Consider the following 23,617-nt stretch of genomic DNA (forward strand, 5'->3'; position numbering starts at 1 on the left):
ATCTCATTGGTTTAGGGGATGGTGGGAAGGGTTAGAGTTTAAAGTTTATGTACTTGGGGGGTGGTAAAGGTCAGATGGGCAGGGGAAATGTTTTGGGGGGGAGAGGGCAAGTAATGCATGGTTATTGGGGGGTGGGTGAGGGGCAAATTAAATGACTAAAATTTTTTGAAACCTATTTCTTTAAATATTGAAATTAAATGGAAGGGCTCAAAATCCTTTAAAAATGTCATCAGCGCCTGCGCAAAGGCTGCCGACGCCATTACTGGGGACGGACAGCCCACCCCCTCCATGTCATCGGGGTGGGCATTCCGCCCCAACCATTTAAATGAACCACCGCACTGATTATTGCGGCGCCTCCGAGACGCGCGGTTTGCACGGGCGGACTGCCATTGTTTACGTCCGCCACTGATTTCGGCGGCATTGTAAAATGCAGCCCCTTGTCGAAGGTGGTTTTCTCCAGTTGTCTTTTTAATCTTGCATTCGTTTAAAAATAGCAGAGTTCTTAAATGTCCACTACCACATTTTAAAATGTAAACTAGTCATTAATGGAGAATCATGGACTGCAATTACTTTGCTTCAAGTTTGTAGAACATCTTTGAGCTGCTATATTATTCTGTTCAATACATTTTATTGAGTAAAGTTTATTAATGTATTGTAAGGACAAAGGCGCAAAGTGATTTTTTTTAATTTGGGGGAAAATATTTTTATTCCTTAGTTTTATATTTAAATTAAGGGGCACTTAGTCCTAATAAACTTTAGGGATAAACAATGGCTTTGTAAAGGAAACAGCATTTATTCCTTACCAGAACAAAATCAATACTAAAATTAAACAAGCACTAAATAAAATTGCTTTAACAATAATAACAGTGGCGCAGTGGTTAGCACCGAAGCCTCGCAGCTCCAGCAACCCGGGTTTAGTTCTGGGTACTGCCTGTGCGGAGTTTGCAAGTTCTCCCTGTGTCTGCATGGGTTTCTGCCGGGTGCTCCGGTTTCCTCCCACAGCCAAAGACTTGTAGGTTGATAGGTAAATTGGCCACTGTAAATTGCCCCTAGTGTGGGTAGGTGGTAGGAGAATGGTGGGGATGTGGTAGAGAATATGGGGTTAATGTAGGATTAGTATAAATGGGTGGTTGTTGGTCGGCACCGACTCGGTGGGCCGAAGAGCCTGTTTCAGTGCTGCATAGAACATAGAACATTACAGCGCAGTACAGGCCCTTCAGCCCTCGATGTTGCGCCGACCTGTGAAACCATCTGACCTACACTATTCCATTTTCATCCATATGTCTATCCAATGACCACTTAAATGCCCTTAAAGTTGGCGAGTCTACTACTGTTGCAGGCAGGGCGTTCCACGCCCCTACAACTCTCTGTGTAAAGAAACTACCTCTGACATCTGTCCTATATCTATCACCCCTCAACTTAAAGCTATGTCCCCTCGTGTTTGCCATCACCATCCGAGGAAAAAGGCTCTCACTATCCACCCTGTCCAACCCTCTGATTATCTTATATGTCTCTATTAAGTCACCTCTTCTCCTCCTTCTCTCTAACGAAAACAACCTCAAGTCCCTCAGCCTTTCCTCGTAAGACCTTCCCTCCATACCAGGCAACATCCTAGTAAATCTCCTCTGCACCTTTTCAAAGCTTCCACATCCTTCCTATAATGCGGTGACCAGAACTGCACGCAATACTCCAGGTGCGGCCGCACCAGAGTTCTGTACAGCTGCAGCATAACCTCGTGGCTCCGAAACTCGATCCCCCTACTAATAAAAGATAACACACCATATATGCCTTCTTAACAGCTCTATTAACCTGGGTGGCAACTTTCAGGGATTTATGTACCTGGACACCAAGATCTCTCTGCTCATCTACACTACCAAGAATCTTCCCATTAGCCCAGTATTCTGCAATCCTGTTACTCCTTCCGAAGTGAATCACCTCACACTTTTCCGCATTAAACTCCATTTGCCATCTCTCAGCCCAGCTCTGCAGCCTATCTATGTCCCTCTGTGACCTACAACCTCCTTCGGCACTATCCACAACTCCACCGACCTTCGTGTCATCCGCAAATTTACTAACCCACCCTTCTGCACCCTCATACAGGTCATTTATAAAAATGACAAACAGCAGTGGCCCCAAAACAGATCCTTGCGGTACACCACTAGAAACTATACTCCAGGATGAACATTTACCATCAACCACCACCCTCTGTCTTCTTTCAGCTAGCCAATTTCTGATCCAAAGCACTAATTCACCTTCAATCCCATACTTCTATATTTTCTGCAATAGCCTACCGTGGGGAACTTTATCAAACGCCTTACTGAAATCCATATAGACCACATCCACTGCTTTACCCTCATCCACCTGTTTGGTCACCTTGTCAAAAAACTCAATAAGGTTTGTGAGGCACGACCTACCCTTCACAAAACCGTGCTGACTATCTCTAATGAACTTATTCTTTTCAAGATGATTATAAATCCTATCTCTTATAACCTTTTCCAACATTTTACCCACAACCGAAGTAAGGCTCACAGGTCTATAATTACCAGGGCTGTCTCTACTCCCCTTCTTGAACAAGGGGACAACATTTGCTATCCTCCAGTCTTCCGGCACTATTCCTGTCGACAATGACGACATAAAAATCAAGGACAAAGGCTCTGCAATCTCCTCCCTGGCTTCCCAGAGAATCCTAGGATAAATCCCATCTGGCCCAGGGAACTTATCTATTTTCACACTTTCCAAAATTGCTAACACCTCCTCCTTGTGAACCTCAATCCCATCTAGCCTAGTAGTCTGTATCTCAGTATTCTCCTCGACAACATTTTCTTTCTCCACTGTAAATACTGACGAAAAATATTCATTTAACACTTCCCCTATCTCCTCCGATTCCACACACAACTTCCCACTACTATCCTTGATTGGCCCTAACCTATCTCTAGTCATTCTTTTATTCCTGATATACCTATAGAAAGCCTTAGGGTTTTCTTTGATCCTATCCGCCAATGACTTCTCGTGTCCTCTCCTTGCTCTTCTTATCTCTCCCTTTAGATCCTTCCTGGCTAGCTTGTAACTCTCAAGCACCCTAACTGAGCCTTCACGTCTCATCCTAACATAAGCCTTCTTCTTCCTCTTGACAAGCTCTTCAACTTCTTTAGTAAACCACGGCTCCCTCGTTCGACACCTTCCTCCCTGCCTGACAGGTACATACTTATCAAGGACACGCAGTAGCTGCTCCTTGAATAAGCTCCACATTTCGATTGTGCCCATCCCCTGCAGTTTCCTTCCCCATCCTACGCATCCTAAATCTTGCCTAATCGCATCATAATTTCCTTTCCCCCAGCTATAATTCTTGCCCTGCTGTATATGCCTGTCCCTGCCCATCGCTAAGGTAAACCTAACCGAATTGTGATCACTATCACCAAAGTGCTCACCAACTTCTAAATCTAACACCTGGCTGGGTTCGTTACCCAGTACCAAATCCAATGTGGCATCGCCCCTGGTTGGCCTGTCTACATACTGTGTCAGAAAACCCTCCTGCACACACTGGACAAAAACAGACCCATCTAAAGTACTCGAACTATAGTATTTCCAGTCAATATTTGGAAAGTTAAAGTCCTATCTCTAAATAAATAAATAAAACCGCTTCTGACTTCCCAACATGCATACCCTTTCAGAAAACAAAGATTAATCTTGGAAACAATAATCCAGGACAAAATTAGCAGTTACTTGGACAAATGTGGATTAATTAAGGAAAGCCAGCATGGATTTGTTAGACACAAATCGTATTTATTTTATTCCCCCACCTGAGCCTGCAGGGAGGCTGCCAGGGTTTACCAGGCAGTCTCCTCACACGGCAGAGTGCCCACCTGCCCTTGATAAAATGCCAGGGGCGACTGAAAGAGGCCCTTAATTCGCCACTTAAGTGGCTGAATTGGCCTCTGAGCGAGAGGGCCATCCACCACCTTTCCTACAGCTGGTAAAATGGCATGGCGGCAGGAAGATGACAGGCACTCCACCCCTCTCCTTCCCTTGGCATTTTGCTGCCCCTCCCACACCCCCCCCCCCCGCCCCACCTCCCAACCCATCCCCAGAGGGCTGGAAAAATCCAAACTGTTATGTTTCATACCTGTTTTTTGTTTAACCAAACTGAAATGTCAGTATTTTAAGTGCAAATGTACTGCACAAAATTGCATGAGTTGTAGTGTGGCACATAAAATGTGATCAACAAAGCACATACCCAGCTGTAAGATGCTTCTATGTGTACTAATCAATTTCTCATGCTGTTGCCCTCAGTGACTCCAAACTTGGCTTTTTATAACAATAGCGATGTTGTGTCATGTATCATTTACACAAACTCCATTTTGGAATTGAGATTTTTACTGGTGCTTTGATACATATTTTTTTTTGTCAAAACTATATTCCTTCACTGATATGCTTAATTTTCCCTTACATCTTTGCTGTCAATCATAAACACTTGCATCAGAAAACATTAACAACGTGGAAATAAGAATCCCAATCTATTTTTGGATAGCAATCTGCTAACAAGAAAGTTTGCATTGTTATTGGGTTAGTATATTTTATAAATTACTTCATATAGCTTCCACGATTTCCCAACAACTAACATTTATAAGCACATTTAATAGAATAACACATCCCAAGGCGCTTATCTAGACCGATATCAATAAAAACATTTTTGACATATCAGAGACTGATCCACAGAAGGAGAAATCAGGACAGATTACCAAAAGTTTGATCAATGAGATAGATTTTAAGGAGCATCTTAAAAGAGTAGAGAGTAATGGAGAGGCAGAGGGGTTTCGGGAAGGAATTCCAGAGCTTAGGGCCAAGGCAGCTGAAAGCATAGCCGCCAATGGTGGAACGATTAAAATGCACAAGAGGCCAGAATTGGAGGAGCGCAGAGATCTCAAAGGCTTGTAGGGCTGAAGGGGACTACACAGATAGGGTGGGGCGACGCAATGAGGGATTTGAAAACTGAGATGGTGTCGGATGGGGGACCAGTGAAGGACAGTGAAGGTGATGGGTGAATGAGATTTGGAGCAAGTTAAGGTAAGGGCAACAGAGTTTGAATGAGGAGATGTTTATGTAGGGTGGAAGATGGGAGGCCAAAGAGGAGAGCATTGAAATAGTCAAGTCTAGAGGTATGGGTGAGGATTTCAGCAGCAGATGAGATGAGGCATGATCAGTGTCGAGCAATGTTACGGAAGTAGAAGTAGGCAGTCTTTGTGACGGTGCGGGCATGTAGTAGGAAACTCATCTCGGGGTCAAAATAACATCAAGGTTGTGAATGATCTTGTTTAGCTTAAAACAGTTGCCAAGCATAGAAACCATGGACAAGGAATGGAATTTGTAGTGGGGACCAAAGATAATGGCTTCAGTCCTCACAATATTTAGTTGTAGGAAATTGCTGCTCATCCAATATTTCAATGGTTCAATGAAGAGTGCAGGAGGGCATGCCAGGAGCAGCACCAGGCATACCTCAGAATGAGGTGTGACCCAGTGAGGTTACAACCCAGGGCTACTTGCGTGCCGAACAGAGGAAGCAGCATGCGGTAGACAGCGCACGACCAATGCATCAGATCCAAGCTCTGCAGTCCTGCTACTACATTCAGTCGTGAATGGTGGTGGACAGTTAAACAACTGACAGGAGGAGGTGGCTCCACAAATCTTCCCATCCTCAATGAGGGGGGAGCCCAGCACATCCATGCAAAAGATCAGGCTGAAGCATTTGCAACAATCTTCAGCCAGAAGTGCCAAGTGGAAGATCCATCTCAACCTCTTACTCAAGTCCCCAGCATCACAGATGCCAGTCTTTAGCCAATTCGATTCACTCCGCGTGATATCAAGAAGGCTATGGACCCTGACAACATTTCTGCAATAGTACTGAAGACCTGTGCTCCAGAACTAGCTGCGCCAAGCTGTTCCAGTAGAGCTACAACACTGGCATCTACCTGGCAATGTGGAAAATTGCCCAGGTATGTCCTGTACACAAAAAGCAGGACAAATCCAACCTGGCCAATTACCGCTCCATCAGTCTACTCTCAATCATCAATAAAGTGATGCCAGGTGTTGTCAACAGTGTTATCAAGCGGCACTTGCTTAACAATAACCTGCTCAGTTTGGGTTCCTCCAGGGCCACTCGGCTACTGCCCTCATTACAGCCTTGGTTCAAACATGGACAAAAGAGCTGAACTCAAGAGGTGAGGTGAGAGTGACCGCTCGTGCAATCAAGATAGCATTTGACCGGGTAAGGCATCAAGGAGTCTGAGCAAAACTGGTGTCAATGGGAATCTGGGGAAAAACTCTCTGCTGATTGGAGTTGTACCTAGCGCAAAGGAAGATGGTTGTGGTTTATTTGTTTTATTTATTTAGTTATAGATACAGCACTGAAACAGGCCCTTCAGCCCACCAAGTCTGTGCCGACCAACAACCACCCATTTATACTAATCCCTACCACATCCCCACCATTCTCCTACCACCTACCTACGCTAGGGGCAATTTACAATGCCCAATTTACCTATCAATTTGCAAGTCTTTGCCTGTGGGAGGAAACCGGAACACCCGGCGGAAACCCACGCGGTCACAGGGTGAACTTGCAAACTCCACACAGGCAGTACCCAGAACTGAACCCAGGTCGCTGGACCTGTGAAGCTGCAGTGCTAACCACTGTGCTGCCTCCGGAAGATGGTGGTGGTGGTTGGAGGTCAATCATCTCAGTCTGAGGACATCACTGCAAGAGTTCCTCAGGGTAGTATCCTAGGCACAACCATCTTCAGCTGCTTCATCAATTACCTTCCTTCAATCATAAGGTCATTAGTGGGGATGTTGGCTAATGATTGCACAATTCTCAACTCCTCAGATACTGAAGCAATCCGTGTGCAAACGCAGCAAGACCTGGACAATAATCAGACTTAGGCTGATAAGTGTCAAGTAACATTCATGCCACACAAGTGGCAGGTAATGACCATCTTCAACAAGAAAGAATCCACCCATCTCCCCTTGACATTCAATGGCATTATGATCACTAAATTCCCCACTATCAACATCCTGGAGGATACCATTGAGCAGAAACTGAACTGGAGTTCAGTATAAACACTGCGATTTCCACTTTGTCAATCATACATTGCAACTATATGATCAAATTTTGTGGAAGTAAGGATTTGTTTTCAAATGGTAAATATAAGCAACAGGTTTGTGTATGGTGTCAGTCTTAATATGTTTTCTTGAATAAACATTAAAGTCAATAGCTGGTCTTTAAAAGTTGAAAACCTACTCAAATTCATCATCCAGCATGACGTCAAAATAAACAGTTGCACACCAACGGACGATTTGGCATTTCCACTAAGAAAAATAAATAGTAAACTGGAATTTGAAGATAAAAAGCTGACACGTGTACCTGGATTGTGACTGCACTGACCCGCCAGGGCAGAGGAGTGGGGAAGGTGCAGGAAATCTGGAAGTTGTGGAGTTTAAACGCCACAGCTTATGCGTGATATCAGCCGTCGGTTCCCGCCTGCTGGGAGTGAGGCTGGTTGGCATGTTCGGCTTCCAGTCGGCGGGGGAATTGGTCGGTGGAAGCTGTGGGATCAGGTAGGCTGGTGTCGGAAGGTTGGTGATTGGGGTGGGTGAAGGAAGAGGGTCAATAAGGCTAGCCGATCCTGGGGTCTCGGGAGTGGGGTGGAATCGGATGCTGTGAGGCGGGGGGAGGTCTGAGGCCTTAGGGGTGTGGACTGGGGAGGATAGGGGTGGGGTTCCCCCCCGATTGTGGGGATTGCTCAGGCACACATGCTGGATCCAGCAGGTAGGTGTAAGTCTCTCACCTGGATCCACTGAGCCACTCTTCTGGATGTAGCTGCAGGGTTCCCCAAGACTTCTTGCAGCCTCCTTTATTCTATCAGAACACATGCAAAGGCCTGGATTACCTTGATCCGCCAGGAGGGGTGAGGGGTGGATAGAGTCGGAAAGGCCTGGAACCCCGAATTGCCCTGCACGATGTGCGGTTTAAACTCCTTGGAGCATGTTGGTCAACCAGCCACCTTCCTGTCTCAGTTACAGCCAGAAGGTGGGCAGGCTGGATGTGGGTTTGGGCCGCGAATCTGGTTTTTAAGACTTTAGCCCGCCCTGCCCCAAATGCATCAATTTATGGGATGTGGGGGGGGGGGGGGGGGTAAAATTCCCCCCTACAGAGCTTAGTGAAAACATATAAACTTTACCTCAATTTTTTTAGGAAATTTGCCTTCTAGCTTTTCTTGAAATTACTTTGTCAGACAGACAAACTGATGTGATCGCACACTAATGAGAAAAATCTTTCAGTTGAACTGGCAAAATGAATACTGGGAAATTGCGCAAACTGCACTCATTCAGACTCGTGATTCATCATTGAAAAAGTTAGTTCTGAGCAAAAATATCAAACTCAAGCTTTTGAGGGGCCCAGGCTCTCAAGTAAAAATATTAATGAAGGTACTCATTAAAAAAAAAATCGTTCTTGGGATGTAAATGCCAAGGCCAGCATTTATGGCTCGTCCCTAATTTGCCCTTGAGAAAGTGGTGTTTTTTTTAACGACTGCAGGCTATGTGATGTAGGTACATCCATAATGCCTTTTTCTGTAGCAGTTTGCTACGCCATTTGAGAGGGCAGTTAAGAGTATATAATATATACAATTTTTTATTTGTTTTGTGGGATGTGGGTATCGCGGGCAAGGCAGTATTTGTTGCCTATCCCTAATTGCCCTTGAGAAGGTTGAGGTGAGCTGCCTTCTTGAACTGCTGCAGTCCATCTGGTGCAGGTACACCCACAGTGCTGTTAAGGAGGGAGTTCCAGGATTTTGACCCAGTGACAGTGAAGGAACGGTGATATATTTCAAAGTCAAGATGGTGTGTGGCTTCCGGGGAACTTGCAGATGGTGGTGTTCCTACATGTTTGCTGCCCTTGACCTTTTAGGTGGAAGAGGTCGCGAGTTTGGAAGGTGCTGTCAAAGGAGGTGTGGTGAGTTGCTCTGCAGTGCATCTTGTATAGTACACACTGCTGTTACTGTGCGTCTTTGGTGGACGGAGTGAATGTTGAAGGTGGTGGATGAGGTACCTGTCAAGCAGGCTACTTTGTATTGGTATTTTGATCTGGTATACCGCATGTGCCATTTTGCTCACAACAACAACAACTTGCATTTAATTGGTACATTTACTGAAGTAAAACATCCCAAGGCACTTCATAGGAACATTAACAAACAAAATTTGACACCGAGCCACATGAAATATCTGGGCAGATGACCAAAGCATTGGTCAAAGAGGTTGGTTTTAGGGAGTGTTTTGAAGTTGGAGAGAGAATTAGCGAGGCAATTCCAGTGCATAGGGCCTCAACAGTTGAAGGCATGGCAGCTAATGAAGGAGAATTTAAAATCAGGCATGTGCAAGAGGCCAAAATTGGAGGAGCACAGGTAGCTCGGAGGGTTGTAGGGCTGGAGGATATTACAGAAGTAGAGGGGAGGGAGGGGTGAGGCCATGGAGATATTTGAAAACAAGGATGAGAATTTTAAAATCGAGGCAATACTTAACCAGGAGCCAATGTAGGTCAGTGAGTACGGGGGTGTTGGGCGAATGGGACTTGGTGTGAGTTAGGATAAGGATAGCAGTGTTTTGGATGACCTTAAGTTTAAGGAGGGTGGAAAATGGAAGGTTGACCTAGAGTGTACACATCCTTTAGAACTAAGTTTCGAAACAAAGTTTTTTGCCCTTTTAACATTGCAACTTTGAATAAAGTAGAACACCCATCTCCCAATTGGTTCTTTTTTAATAGAATTTTCTATTGTAATAATTATTTGTAGCTGCAGTTTCATCTGCTTTTTTTTGCAAAGGCCATGACTTCTCTGTGATGTTGCTGTAACTGCACCATTGGAGTCCTGTGACCATTTAATCAATGTTTACTTCTGCAGTACTGTACATGGATGGGTGAGACCTTTTGTCAACCCATCATCAATTTGAATTGTGCTACTCCTGTGGGCTTGGTGAAAGTGGACATAATAGCCATTAACTATTTAACATACCACTGTTTTCCTTTGGAGAATATATATTACTTCAAGATGCTTATCCTTTTGTTTTGCATGTTCAACTTGTTGGGAGGATTGGGAGTGATGAGTTAATTGTAATTTGCTTTTCATTCCCAGAGAATCCTATATTCTCCAAAACATTTCTGTATTAAATGGGTAGCTTGATTGGATTCTACCCTCACAGCAATCCCATCTGCCAAGTACACCGTTAATCAGTAAGATTGCAGTGATTTCTATGATATACCTAGCAACAGCCAAACATCTAATCCATTTTGTGAATAAGCAGGTGATCATGAGGAGGTACTGTATTCATCTGGCAGACTACCCTGTCTGATTAAAATATCTGACAAGCGGTGTGCTAACTTCCTCCCTTGTGATGGATTTAGCTGAAGTGGGGTGAAATTTGCAACAAATGGAACATTTTTTGACGTGAGTATCTACATCTTGAAGCACGAGGCCAACAAGCATTCTGTTTTAAAGTCATTTTTGTCGTCCCTTATCCATGATCAGCTCCACATTGTTTGCCATGTACAATGAACATGCACATTGTCTCACAGTACTGATTAGGAACTACCCTTTCACTTGTTTCCCCTTATCCTGCAATAAAGATTGGAAGGATGTGTAAAATTGGAAGTCCCATTTGCCATTTATGGCCTACAAATCCTGCTAATTCTCCAGAAGAACAATAGGATATGTCTATGCATCTTGGATCTAAATGTGCATTTTGCTAACAAACCTGTCTTCCAATTGTTTTACTACTAGAACTCCATCTGGTTCATTCTTCTGTTCTCAACAAAACAGTACAGTAGTAGTTCTGTTCACTTTGGTATAATGTAACTTTCGTTTAGGATTGCATATTCAGTATTGACTTGATGCAGGCTGCATTTGTATATATTTCTGTTTATAAAACTCTCCCTCTTATCACTGGAACTTAAATTTAGCTTTTACTGAGCCATCTGTGATCTTCCTTTGTTTCTGGTTCTTTGGGTTTCATGTCTCTTTCTTCTAGCTTATTCTGTGGCATGTAAATAGAAATGTAAAACAGGCACTAAAGGCATCTGCAAATGTTGCAAATGAAAGGATACAGGCGCAATTCCTCTTTGTGTTCCACTGCAATTAAGGAATAGGCTGTGTAGGGTTTTGTAATAATCTTTGCCATTTGTTTTTAGTACCATATTTTTTTGTAGGTTTTTAATATCCCTGATAATTTTATTAATATATTTTAGGTTTTTTTTATTTATCATTATAGTAAGCATGCTCTTAACGCTCTCAAAAAAAGCCCAGTAATCCACAAAGTCACTTGGCTAGAACAGAAGTATTTACCGGACTTCAGTTGAATGGGAACAGATGCAAAATAACTGTCAGAAAGCTGGGTTTTGGTATTCTGACAAATACGTATTGAGGAACCAGACGAATCCTTAATTCCCTCCTTAAGTCCTTACTAAGGTACTGTCTGGTGTTTTACTGCCTGGTGTGTAGGCCTTACTCAACCTGCTGAATCATCTTACATTAATCAGTTTGGATTGAAATTACTTTGCTAATCCTCGATTAGGTGACCCCCCCCCAAGCTGCTGAATGAGTGACCTAATTTTCTCTTGCCAAATCATCAAAGAAGACACCAAATCACAAGTCATGCACTAAGCAGTCACAACTTAAAACTAAAGTTAGCAATACAAACGCTTAATAGACTTGATACTGAAGCAGTCCATGCCCGCATGCAGCAAGACCTGGACAACGTTCAGCCTTGGGCTTATAAGTGGCAAGTAACATTCACAACACAAAAGTGCCAGACAATGACCATGTCCAACAACAGAGAATCTAACCCTCTCCCCTTGACATTCAACAGCGTTACCATCACTGAATCCCCCAGTATTAACGACCTGGAGATTACCATTGTCCAGACACTGAACTGGACCAGCCATATAAATACTGTGGCTACAAGATCAGTTCAGAGGTTGGGAATTCTGCAGTGAATAACTCATCTTCTGACACCCCAAAGCCTGTCCACCATCTACAAGACACAAGTCACAAGTGTGATGGACTCCTCTCCACTTTCCTGGATGAGTGCAGCTCCAACAGCACTCAAGAAGCTCGACACCATCCAGGACAGAGCAGCCTGCTTGATTGGCACCCCATCCAGCACCTTAAACATTCATTTCCTTCACCACAGTGCACAGTGGCAGCACTGTGTACCATCTACAAGATGCAATGCAGCAACTCGCCAAGGCTCCTTCAACAGCACCTTCCAAACCCAGGACCTCTACCACCTAGAAGGACAAGGGCAGCAGATGCATGGGTACACCACCACCTGCAAGTTCCCCCTCCAACACCCATATCATCCTGACTTGGAACTATATCGCTGTGACTTCTCCGTCACTGGGTCAAAAACACGGCACTCTCTTCCTTACAGCACTGTGGGTATAGCTATACCACACACGCTGCAGAGGTTCAAGAGGTGGCTCACCAGTATCTTAATGGCAATTAGGGATAGTAACAAATGTCAGCCTTGCCAGCAATGCCCATATCCCAGGAGTGAATTGAAAATAAAATTTAAAATGTAATTTTGGATATGGTAGCGTAGTGGTTATGTTACTGGACTGGTGATTCAGCAGCCTACACTAATGATCTGGAGACATAACTTCAAATCCCACCATGGTAGCTGGGAAATTTTAAATTCAATTAATTAAATAAAATTTGGAATAAAAAGCTAGTATCAGCAATGATGACCACATAACTATCAAATTGTCATAAAAATTCATCTGCTTCACTAATGTCCTTTAGGGAAGGAAATTGCCATCCTTACCAATCTGGCCTATATGTGGCTCCAAACCACAGCAATATGGTTGACTCTTAACTGCTTTCTGAAATGGTCTAGTAAGCCAATTCCGTTGTGTTCAAGAAAGCAGCTCACCACAACCTTCAATGGGGCAATTAGGGATGGGCTATAAATTCCAGACTTGCCAACGTCACCCACATCCCATAAATGAATGGAAAACATGAGTTACCTAACAGTTGAGAGAAAATCATTAATGGATAGAGTTTTAACACAACAAGTAGCAAAGGTTATACAGGCAATTCAGTGAATCACTGTCAATCATGAATAGCGAGGTTGGGCCAATCTTTATTCTGTGGAAGCTTCTGGAGTGCTGCATAGATGAACCCGTTTGCAGCAATGTTATCTGATTCACTTGCATCTTCAGTTTCAATTAAGCCAACTTTACACACGATTGAAAATATCTGAGCTGGCTGCCCTTTCACTTTTGCTAATCTCAGACTGCTTACAATTAAATGTCACTCTTAGCTCTGCCTGTGACAAGCAAGTATAGCCATAATTTAGCTTCAGCCTCTTGTACTGATAAGGATATCTTTAAAACTGCTAGGTGAAAGTTCTCATTCAAGAAGCAATAAAGTCTTCTATTTATTAATACAGAGACACTATGAAGGACTGTTACTTCTACCAAAGACAAAACAAAATCTCTGCTTCTCAGTGACCCATGTGTCTGAAGGGCTTGTCACTTTTGTGTCAATCCTCCCAACAAGTTAGCACTGAAGGGTGGATTACCAGTCAGGTGACCTCCAATTTTACACCCCCCCCCACCACCATCTTACAGTATTACTATTGACAAAGATATCTACACAAATATGAGGAGGTGTTGGGATCTATATAAATATGAGGGGTTATGACCTGTTTACAACTTATTATGTGACTAAGTCTTCTTTCTTGAACCTTTATTTTTGTTCTTTCACGGGAGGCGGGCATCGGCGGTTAGGCCAGCTTTTATTGCCCATCCCTAACTGCCCTTGAGAAGGTGGTGGTAAGCCGCCTTCTTGAACCCTGCAGTCCATGTGGTGTAGGTACACTCACAGTGCTGTTAGGAAGGGAGTTCCAGACCCAACGACAATGAAGGAGGTGAGTTACTCACCACAAAATTCCTAGCCTCTGACCTGCTGTTGTAGCCAGAGTATTTATATGGCTGGTCCAGTTCAGTTTCTGGTCAGTGGTAACCCCCCAGGATGTTGATAGTGGGGGAATCTGAGCCAGGGCTAGTGACTTTACAACTTAATTTCTTAAAAATCTACACTGTGGGTGTACCCACACCACATGGACTGCAAAGGTTCAAGAAGGTGGCTCACCACCACCTTCTCAAGGACAATTAGGGATGGGCAATAAATGCTGGCTTTGCCAGTGACGCTCACATCCCAAGAATCAATTTTTAAAAAGCCTGTATTGGAAGCTTGTAATAACTATTCATTTTCTAGCACTCCGTTTAACAGCTGATCTCCATATTGCGTGGCCATCCTCAGGCAGTTTACATGGAATTTTACTTATGAATCTCGAAGTGAATGCTTTAAACAGTTATACAGGACATTGTTCTTACAAAGGGCTCATGAAAAATTTTTGATATGACAACTTTCATGGCAGCTCAGGAAGCCACAAGGTATTGTTATGCCGAATAAAGACATATCCTATTCCTTCTTTTATTCAAGGTGGACTCTTTAAAATTGGCTTTACCTTTTTAGAAAAGGTGGACAATGCTGCAAAAATGATTGCCGAAGGTCAGACAACCTGGCTTATGTATTCAAACATTGCCTCACTGTCTGTTAAGGACAAAAGGATACATTCCAGGCTAAGAGGTGTCTATTACACCCATCCTGAAACATCAAGAGACATTCCTGAATTGCATGCGTTCTTCCGAAACAAAGAAGGTATGAAGTAACCACCTCATAACTGGATTATGCTCATCCAGACATGAATGGATGGCCATGGATTCCACATCCTGGTCCATTGTGCAGTTACAACAGGGGAGAAGGCCACGTGTCTCCTAACAGAAGCTAATGTGAGAGATTTTTACTTTAAAAGGTAGCTCTGGTGAGAGAGAGGGGGCGATCACAGCAACATCACAGAAGGTAGTCGAGCCAGGGGCTGTGGGAAGATACAACCAAAACAAGGAAGGAGCCCTGCTGCGAATTCTACACTTCAGCTTGGTGTAGATGAGAACAAAGTAACCTGCCACTTCCAATCTGAAATCATAACCACCAGAAATCTACAACACTTCAACGAGACCACAAACAAACCAGGCCTGTATTTTAAAAAAGACTGTCCTACTTAGAGGATTCAACAGGTTTATCGTAAACCATGAACAACTGCCAAACCTTGAACTTACTCTTTACCTTCTATCTATCTTCTCTTGAGAGTGCATGTGAGAATGAATGCATGTGAGTGGTGTTGCAAACGTTATTTTTCAATAAATAGTTAATCTTCTGTTTTAAACCTACAAGAAAACCTGTCACTATCTTTTTACTAGGCATGTAAAACACTCAGGGGCTAACTCCATTTTTAAACAAAACACAATTGTGGTCAGTTAGAACATGAACAGTGGGAACCACCCACACTCCTTACCATCTGTCCGTAACAGTATCTAGATGTAAACTGCAGAGTCCCAAGGTGGGCAGCTAGTAAATGTAAAGTTAATAATGGGGCTGGGTTAAATATGGCCTCATACAGCATTACATGGTTAAAATTGTATAGAATAAAAGACCAGCAAAAGCCGTGAGATGAACTGCTGCATCTGCCATTGTGCCATCGAATGTGAGTCCTAGGACACTTATCAGGCAACAGCCATCAGGAACTGGCTTCAAACAGTCAATAATGAGCCATTTGCAGATTTGTACTGCCTGTAGATAACTTGGACTGTAACAGCAGCCAGTTAATGTCATGTCCTTTCTCAACTTGTTTCCCTATCACCACTGCACTGCTATTCTTTGATGAAGGTCTATAGTATCAAACAGGGCAACTGTCCTCACACCCACTTCATACTCTCTGCCCATGCACTTTCTCACATCCCCATCTGTTATGGACAGAATTAAAGAATCACAGAATTGTTACAGTGTAGAAGGAGGCCATTCAGCCCATTGTGTCCACACCGGCTCTCTGAAAGAGCAATTCACTCAGTTCCATTCCCTGCCTTCTCCCTGTAACCCTGCACATTCTTTTCATATAATTGTCCAATTCCCTTTTGAATGCTTCGATTGAACCTGCCTCCACTACACTCTCAGGCAGTGCATTTCAGAGCTTAACCACACTCTGCGTGAAAAAGTTTTTCCTCATGTCACTTTTGCTTCTCTTACCAAATAGTTTATATCTGTGCCCTCTCGTTCTCGATCCTTTCACAAGTGGGAACAGTTTCTCTCTCTATCTACTCTGTGCAGACCCCTCATGATTTTGAATACCTCTATCAAATCACCTCTTCTCCAAGGAAAATATCCCTAACTTCTTCAATCCATCTTCATAACTGAGGTTCCTCATCCCTGGATCCATTCTCATGAATCTTTTCTGTACTCCCTCCAATGCCCTCACGTCTTTCCTCAAGTGCGGCGCCCAGAACTGGATGCAATACTCCAGCCGAGCAGTGTCTTATACAATTTCAACATAACTGCCTTGCTGTTGTATACTATGTCCCTATTAATAAAGCCCAGGATACTGTATACTTTATTAACTGCTCTCTCAACCTGTCCTGCCACCTTCCATGGCTTATGCACATATACACCTAGGTCCCTCTGCTCCTCCACCCCCTTTAGAATTGTGCCTTTTATTTTATATTGTCTCCATGTTCTTCCTACCAAAATGAATGACTTCATATTTCTCTGAATTGAACTTCATCTGTCACCTAGCTGCCCATTCCGCCAACTTGTCTATGTCCTTTTGGAGTTCTACACTATCCTCCTCACAGTTCACAATGCTTCCAAGTTTCGTATCATCTGCAAACTTTGAAATTGTGCCCTGTACAGCAAGGTCTAGGTCATTAATATATATCAGGAAAAACAAGGGTCTCCAGACTGACCCCTGGGGAACTCCACTACAAACCTTCCTCCAGCCCGAAAAACATCCATTAACCACTACTCTTTGTTTCCTTTCATTCAGCCAATTCCGTTTCCTTAATTAACCCACATTTGTCCATGTGATTATTAATTTTGACCTGAAATTTTTTTTCTAGAAGTTTCCCCATCACCGAAGTTAAACTGACTGACCTGTAGTTGCTGGGCTGACCTTTACACCCTTTTTTGGACAAGGGTGTAACATTTGCAATTCTCCTCTGGCACCACCCCTGAGTCTAAGGAAGACTGAAATATTATGGCCAGTGCCTCCGCGATATCCCCTCTCACTTCCCTCAGTATCCTTGGGTGCATCTCATCCAGTCCTGGTGCTTTATCCACTTTAAGTACAGACAGCCTATCTAATATGTCCTCCTTATCAATTTTAAACCCTTCTAGTGTCTGAATTACCTCCTCTTTCACCATTGCCTGGGTTGCATCTTCTTCCTTGGTAAAGACAGATGCAAAGTATTCATTTAATACCTCAGCTATGTCCTCTGCCTCTATGTGTAAATCCCCTTTATGGTCCATAATTGGCCCCACTCCTCCTTTTACCACCGTTTTACTATTTATATGTCTATAGAAAACTTTGGGATTCCCCTTATTGCTAGCTGCCAGTCTCTTTTCATGTTCTCTCATTGCTTCTCTTATTTGCTTTATCACTTCCCCTCTGGACTTTCTTTTATTCAGCCTGGTTCTCAATAGTATTTTCTACCTGGCATCTGTCATAAGCACACTTTTTCTTCCTTATCTTAATCTCTACCTCTTTTGTCATCCAGGAAGCTCTGGATTTGTTTGTCCTACCTTTTCCCTTCAAGGGAACATACTTTGACTGTGGCCGAACTATCGCTTCTTTGAAGGTAGCCCATTGTTCAGCTACTGTTTTTCCTGCCAACTTTTTACTCCAATTTATTCACCCCAGCTCCATTCTTACCCCTTTGAAGTTGGCTTTCCCCCAGTTAATCTTTCCTAAGAACCAGATCTAGCAGTGCCTCCTTTCTCGTTGGACTAGCAATGTACTGCTGTAGAAAATTTTCCTGAACACATTGTAGGAATGCTTGCCCCTCACTGCCCCTTGTACTACTACTATCCCAGTCTATGTTTGGATAATTAAAGTCCCCCATCATAATTTCCTTGCAAATTTGTTCTGTGATGTCCCTCCCACTAGCTGGTAGCCCATAGACAACACTGAGCAATGTTACTGCACCTTTTTTGTTCCTTAGCTCTAGCCAAATTGATTCTGTCCTCGACTCCTCTGGGACATCCTTTTTCTCCAACATTGCAATGCTCTTCTTAATACCACCAGCCCTCACCCTTTTTTCCCTTTCCTATCTTTCCTGAATACCTTGTATCCAGGAATATTTAACACCCAGTCCTGCCCTTCTTTGAGCCAGGTCTCTGTTACAGCCACAACATCATATTTCCACATACCAATCTGCGCCTGTACCTCACCAATCTTATTTAACTTATTTAATGCATTCACATACGTGCATATTAACCCTGATTTAGACTTCATTACTTTCTCCCTTATTCTGATCCCACCTAATAACTTACTATTCCCTACTCCAGTGCTATCTATCTCTCTCAGTATTCTGTGCACCTTGGTATTCCTCTCTGATATTTGCTCCGGGATCCCACACCCCTGACAAGTTACCAGTTTTGCTTCCCTCCAATTTGAGCTCCTTCTCAGGTTCCCATCCCTCTGTCAATCTAGTTTAAACCCTCCCCAAAAGCACCAGCAAATCTCCCTGCGAGGATGTTAGTCCTAGTCCTGCTAAGGTGCAACCCATCCATTTTGTACAGGTCCCACCTGCCCAAGAATTGGTCCCAATGCCTCAGAATCTGATGCCTTCCCTCATACACCAGCTCTCCAGCCACGTGTTCAATCGCTCAGTTCTCCTATTTCTGTGCTCGCTCGCATGTGGGACTGCTTTTGAGGTCCTGCTTTTTAATCTCCTTCCTAGCTCCCTACAATCTGCTTTCAGGACCTCATTCTCCCTTCCTACCTATGTCATTGGCGCCAACGTGGACCACTGTTCACCCTCCCCCAGAAGAATGTGCTGTAGCCACTCCGTGACATCTTTGACCCTGGTACCAGGGAGGCAACACGCCATCCTGGAGTCACGCCTATGGCACAGAAGTGCCTGTCTGTTCTCCTAACTAGCAAATCCACTATCGCTACTGCTCTTCCACTCTTCTTCCTCCCCTCCTGTGCAGCTGAGTCACCTGTGGTGCCACAATCTTGGCTCTGACTGCACTCCTCTGAGCAACCATCACCCTCACCAGTATCCAAAATGGGAAACCGATTAGCGAGTGAGATCGTCTCAGGGGACTCCTGCACTACCTGCCTGGTTCTCTTTGACTATCTGGTGTTCGCCCTTTTCCTACCTGCCTGCATGCATGCTCCTAACCTGCGGTGTGATCACCTCCCAAAACGTGCTATCCACGTACTTCTCTACCTCGCAGATGCACCACAGTGACTCCAGCCACTGCTTGAGTTCCGAAACCTGGAGCTCAAGCTTGTGCAGCCAGTGACACTTCCTGAAGATGTGTTTGTCGAAGATACATGGTGCATCCATGACTTCCCACATGCCACATGTTGTACATTCCACCCGGCTGAGCTGCCCTGCCATGCCTTAACTCTTTACGGACTATTTATTATAATAGCTTACCAGTTACTCACCAACCAGCTCCTTCCACTGCACTGAAGTAAGAACCAAATACTGGAGGGTGAAAAAAAGGAGCACCTCCTTCCCCCTGCCCCCCCCCCCCCCCCCCCCCCCTTCACTGAACTCCCCACTCACCAAATTCGTATCTACACATTCTGCTTGCAATCTACACACCATTTGCAGGCTGCACCCAGACCTCTGTATTTATTGTTTTTGAGGCTGAAACTGCAGCAACCAGATTGGACTGGTTAGCTACTTAACTAATCAGCTACTCAGCAGTAGAGCTTGTTAATCCCTGCCTAAGGCTGGAAGAAACTTACTTTACTTTCTTAACTTAATTTACTTTTTTAGAGGGTAAATCCCAGTTAAATGCTAACTGCAGACCAGATTTTAAAATCCCCACTCACCAAACTCCTATCGCTACACTGTGCTTGCAATCTGCACTCTGTTTCGAGAACTGAAACCCCAGTTCCTTCCCTTTACTGTCTGTAATCAGTGTGTTTTTGAAAAGGAAGATGTGTGTGTTTCTTAACCCCTAAGTGCATGGCCAATTTGAATAACCAGCAGCAGGCTTTTCGTGGGTTTAAATAAAGAGGATTATTTTTATTTACTCATTCAACCCAAAAGTTTAACACTGTGTTACTCACTCACCACTCACACATACACACTTGAGAAAGAAAGCTGTGAAAAGGGATATTGCACTTTAACAATTTACAAGCAAAGGAATAGTTCATAAGTCAAGTGATTTGGCTCAGCTTGGGGGAAAAGGCATGCTTTCCGGGCCCGGTGAAGAAAGCGTTTTCACTCCCGAAGTGTAGTTATGTGGATTTGATAGCCAGAGTCGTATATCAAAGTCGTTGCAGGATTCTCTCAAAAAGGTCAATTTTCAGCAGGTCATGAAGTTAGTTGTTTGTAGTCTTATCACTAGGAGTTTGGTTTCCTCTACTGCTGGACTTGAAAAGGAACAGGCTCAGAGACTTTAAGATGTTACAGCCTGCAGTTCTTTTAAGGCACGGATGCTACTGCTTGCTCTGGCTGCTGTTTTTTCTGCAGTCTGTATTTTATAGATTTTTAAAAGGAGGCCAACATGGCTGTCCCACCATGTAACTTCTCACAGTTCCTTTTCCAAATATATTGGGGGTCTAGGTTGATTATATCCTTCCTGTTTATTGTTCCAAGACATTCATCGTGAGACTGATTAAGACAGTTACCTTCTTTGTTTCAGGAGAAAATCATTCAATTTGGGAATGTCTCCCTATGGTTTCAGAATGGGCGTTGATGACATTTCTTAGTCTGGAAGGACAATTCTTGAATACACAAACCGAAAGTCAGCTGACCTTCAGCGGCCATCTTTGCAGCCCATGTCCGCTTTTCATGTCCGCTTTTCATGTCCGCTTTTCATGTCCGCTTTTCATGTCCACTTTTCATGTCCACTTTTCATGTCCACTTTTCATGTCCATTGTGGTTCATTTAAAACAAAAGGAAAATTCAGTTCCAGAAGATGCCATGCTGAATATAGTCCATTTGTAAAGTTATGAATAAGACATGTCTGTACTGGGCATGACACCATCTGTCCACTCTTCACTGGCACTCATCTTTATCTTAATGCAATGCCATGCCTCTCCTTCATAGTCACTCTCAACAACAGTTGTTGTCCATCCAACTGTTCAACACATGCCATTACTGTTATTCATAGGTCTTCTTTCCTTCCTTGCAGGAGGAGAAGAGAGTAAACAGGGAGCGGCAGAGAACTGGAGGTGGCCTTCCATCAATCTACAACATCTGCAGAGAGGAGGTGCTGTGTATTAGTGGAGTGTCAGCGTGCCTGGCCACCAGAGGTGACAGAACTAAATAGAAGACAACCACTTGGCACACAACACTCACTCATGTTGACTTGATGTCAGTAGCCAGTCAAATATGATCATGTGAATAATGATTACTTAAAACATTCTTACCTTGACAGTTCTAACTCATGTTTTTAATCTCCCACAGGGCCATCATGTGTCCCGCAGGAGTTGGTCCAAGAGGGCGATGACAACTCCTTAGAGGAGGTCACTCACCCTGAAGATGAACCATCACAGGACTCATGGAGACCATGCACCAGCTCAATTACTCACACTTCAGTGTGAGTTGGTTGGTTGGTTTTAACCTTGTGACTCACACATCCCAAGTGAGGAAGAGTAGATGGTGGGGAGGGACAGCAGTGGAGAGTTTGTGCCAGAGGGCACAGAACACTCTTAAGCTCTGCTAAGCTAGGCCGAACCTCAGGGGCCATCGGTAAAGTGGATACTTCTCCACAAGCAATAAAGAATGTGCGATGTACTGACAGATGTTCCAGCCACACTGCACACTTGCCGGGAGCTTGAAGGAATCTGTCTCAAGCATAGGTGACATGATGTTGCAGGCTTTTGTGGTGATGCTTTCATCAAGGAAAGAGTGGCCACCTACTTGGAGCATCAAACAAATGCATGCAGGCACTCACCAATGGCTTGCACACTTGAATGCCACCTTAAATAGAATTGATGAAACCCAAGCATTGACTGTTCATCAACCCATTATTTATTTAGAGATACAGCACTGAAACAGGCCCTTCGAGTCTGTGCTGACCATCAACCACCCATTTATACTAATCCTACAATAATCCCATATTCTTACCACATCACCACCTTCCACCTATACTAGGGGCAATTTATAATGGCCAATTTACCTATCAACCTGCAAGTCTTTGGCTGTGGGAGGAAACTGGCGCACCCGGCGAAAACCCACGCGGTCACAGGGAGAACTTGCAAACTCCGCACAGGCAGCACCCAGAATTGAACCCGGGTCGCTGGAGCTGTGAGGCTGCGGTGCTAACCACTGTGCCGCCCCAATGGTTTCATGGCCATCAGCCTTTTAATTCCAGATTTATTAATTGAATTCAAATTCCACCTTCTGCTGTGGTGGGATTTGAACCCATGCCCCCAGAGCAATACCCTACATCTCTGGGTTACTTGTCCAGTGACAATACCACTACACCACCGCCTCCCCTTAAAGCAAAGTTCGCTGCAGCTCATTGCTAGCAGGGAGGGGGTCATGAAATAGGGACTCAGCTCCACTTCTCATCTGTTGCCACCCCCTTAATCAATACTCGACATGCTACCTCATGTCCCGATGTCTGAGTCTGCCCCTGCACAGGTACAATTGGAGCATACTTTGGCAGGGCCCTCGTGGGCTTCAAAACCCAAAGGGTGTCAGCCAAGAGCATCCCAGCAGTCAGAACAGGGATCTGTGCAGCCTGTCTCTACCTCTGCTCAAGCCACAGGGGTTGTACCACATAGAAGTACTAAGAAGAGGAAGATTAAAAATTTGTAGTTTGACAAGGGTATGCACTTATGGACTGATAGACTAACACCGAGCAACGGGTGTCTGTGAATGGGATACTTGATTGGTTGCAAGATTGCTTTGTGTTGGGAGAAAGTCAGGGGGAAAGGGAAGTGGGTTTAGCAAGTGGCAACCAGATGAGTGCACTGGTCTGAATCTCGCCATTATGAGAGCACCCAAGGCAGCAATATGCGCTGCTGCTGGTGCATTGGCCCCATCACGTTCCTCCTCCTCTGAACAGGCTGTGCTCTGTGACTTTCTCCTCCTGAAGATCCAAACCATGCTCCTGTACACTGTGGTGCAGAGCGCAGCATATTATGACCATTCTGGTGACCCTGTCTGGTGCATTTTGAAGTGCACCTCCAAATCTATCAAGGCTTGTCTTCAGCATGCCATTTACTTGCACAGTGACACATTTGGTTGTTATATGGCTTTATTGTAGTTCTCCTGGGCCTCATTATTTGGGTTTCTCACGAGTGTCATCAGCCACATTTTAAGTGTGTACCCCTTGTCTTGGCATTTAAATTCAATTAGTTAGTAAATCTAGAATAAAAAGCTAGTCTCAGTAATGGTGACCATGAAATTACCGGATTGTCATAAAAACCCATCTGGTTCCCTAATATCCTTTAGGGAAGGAAATCTGCCATTCTTACCCAG

The 23,617-nt window shown here is 44.1% G+C and overlaps 2 protein-coding genes across 2 annotated transcripts in view; both read left to right on the plus strand.

Annotated features, from left to right (window-relative positions):
- The window catches only part of mettl22 (methyltransferase 22, Kin17 lysine), a 112,575-nt gene extending 105,660 nt beyond the window's left edge, over positions 1-6,915 (plus strand). The window contains exon 11 of the mRNA XM_068056132.1: positions 6,875-6,915. The gene's annotated coding sequence lies outside the window, so the exon portion shown is untranslated. The remainder of the gene's footprint in view (positions 1-6,874) is intronic.
- Positions 6,916-7,472: 557 nt separating this feature from the next.
- The window catches only part of abat (4-aminobutyrate aminotransferase), a 276,368-nt gene continuing 260,223 nt past the window's right edge, over positions 7,473-23,617 (plus strand). Inside the window, exon 1 of the mRNA XM_068056126.1 lies at positions 7,473-7,605. The gene's annotated coding sequence lies outside the window, so the exon portion shown is untranslated. The remainder of the gene's footprint in view (positions 7,606-23,617) is intronic.

The sequence above is a fragment of the Heterodontus francisci genome, chromosome 24, assembly GCF_036365525.1.
Source record: "Heterodontus francisci isolate sHetFra1 chromosome 24, sHetFra1.hap1, whole genome shotgun sequence".
Lineage (NCBI taxonomy): Eukaryota > Metazoa > Chordata > Chondrichthyes > Heterodontiformes > Heterodontidae > Heterodontus > Heterodontus francisci.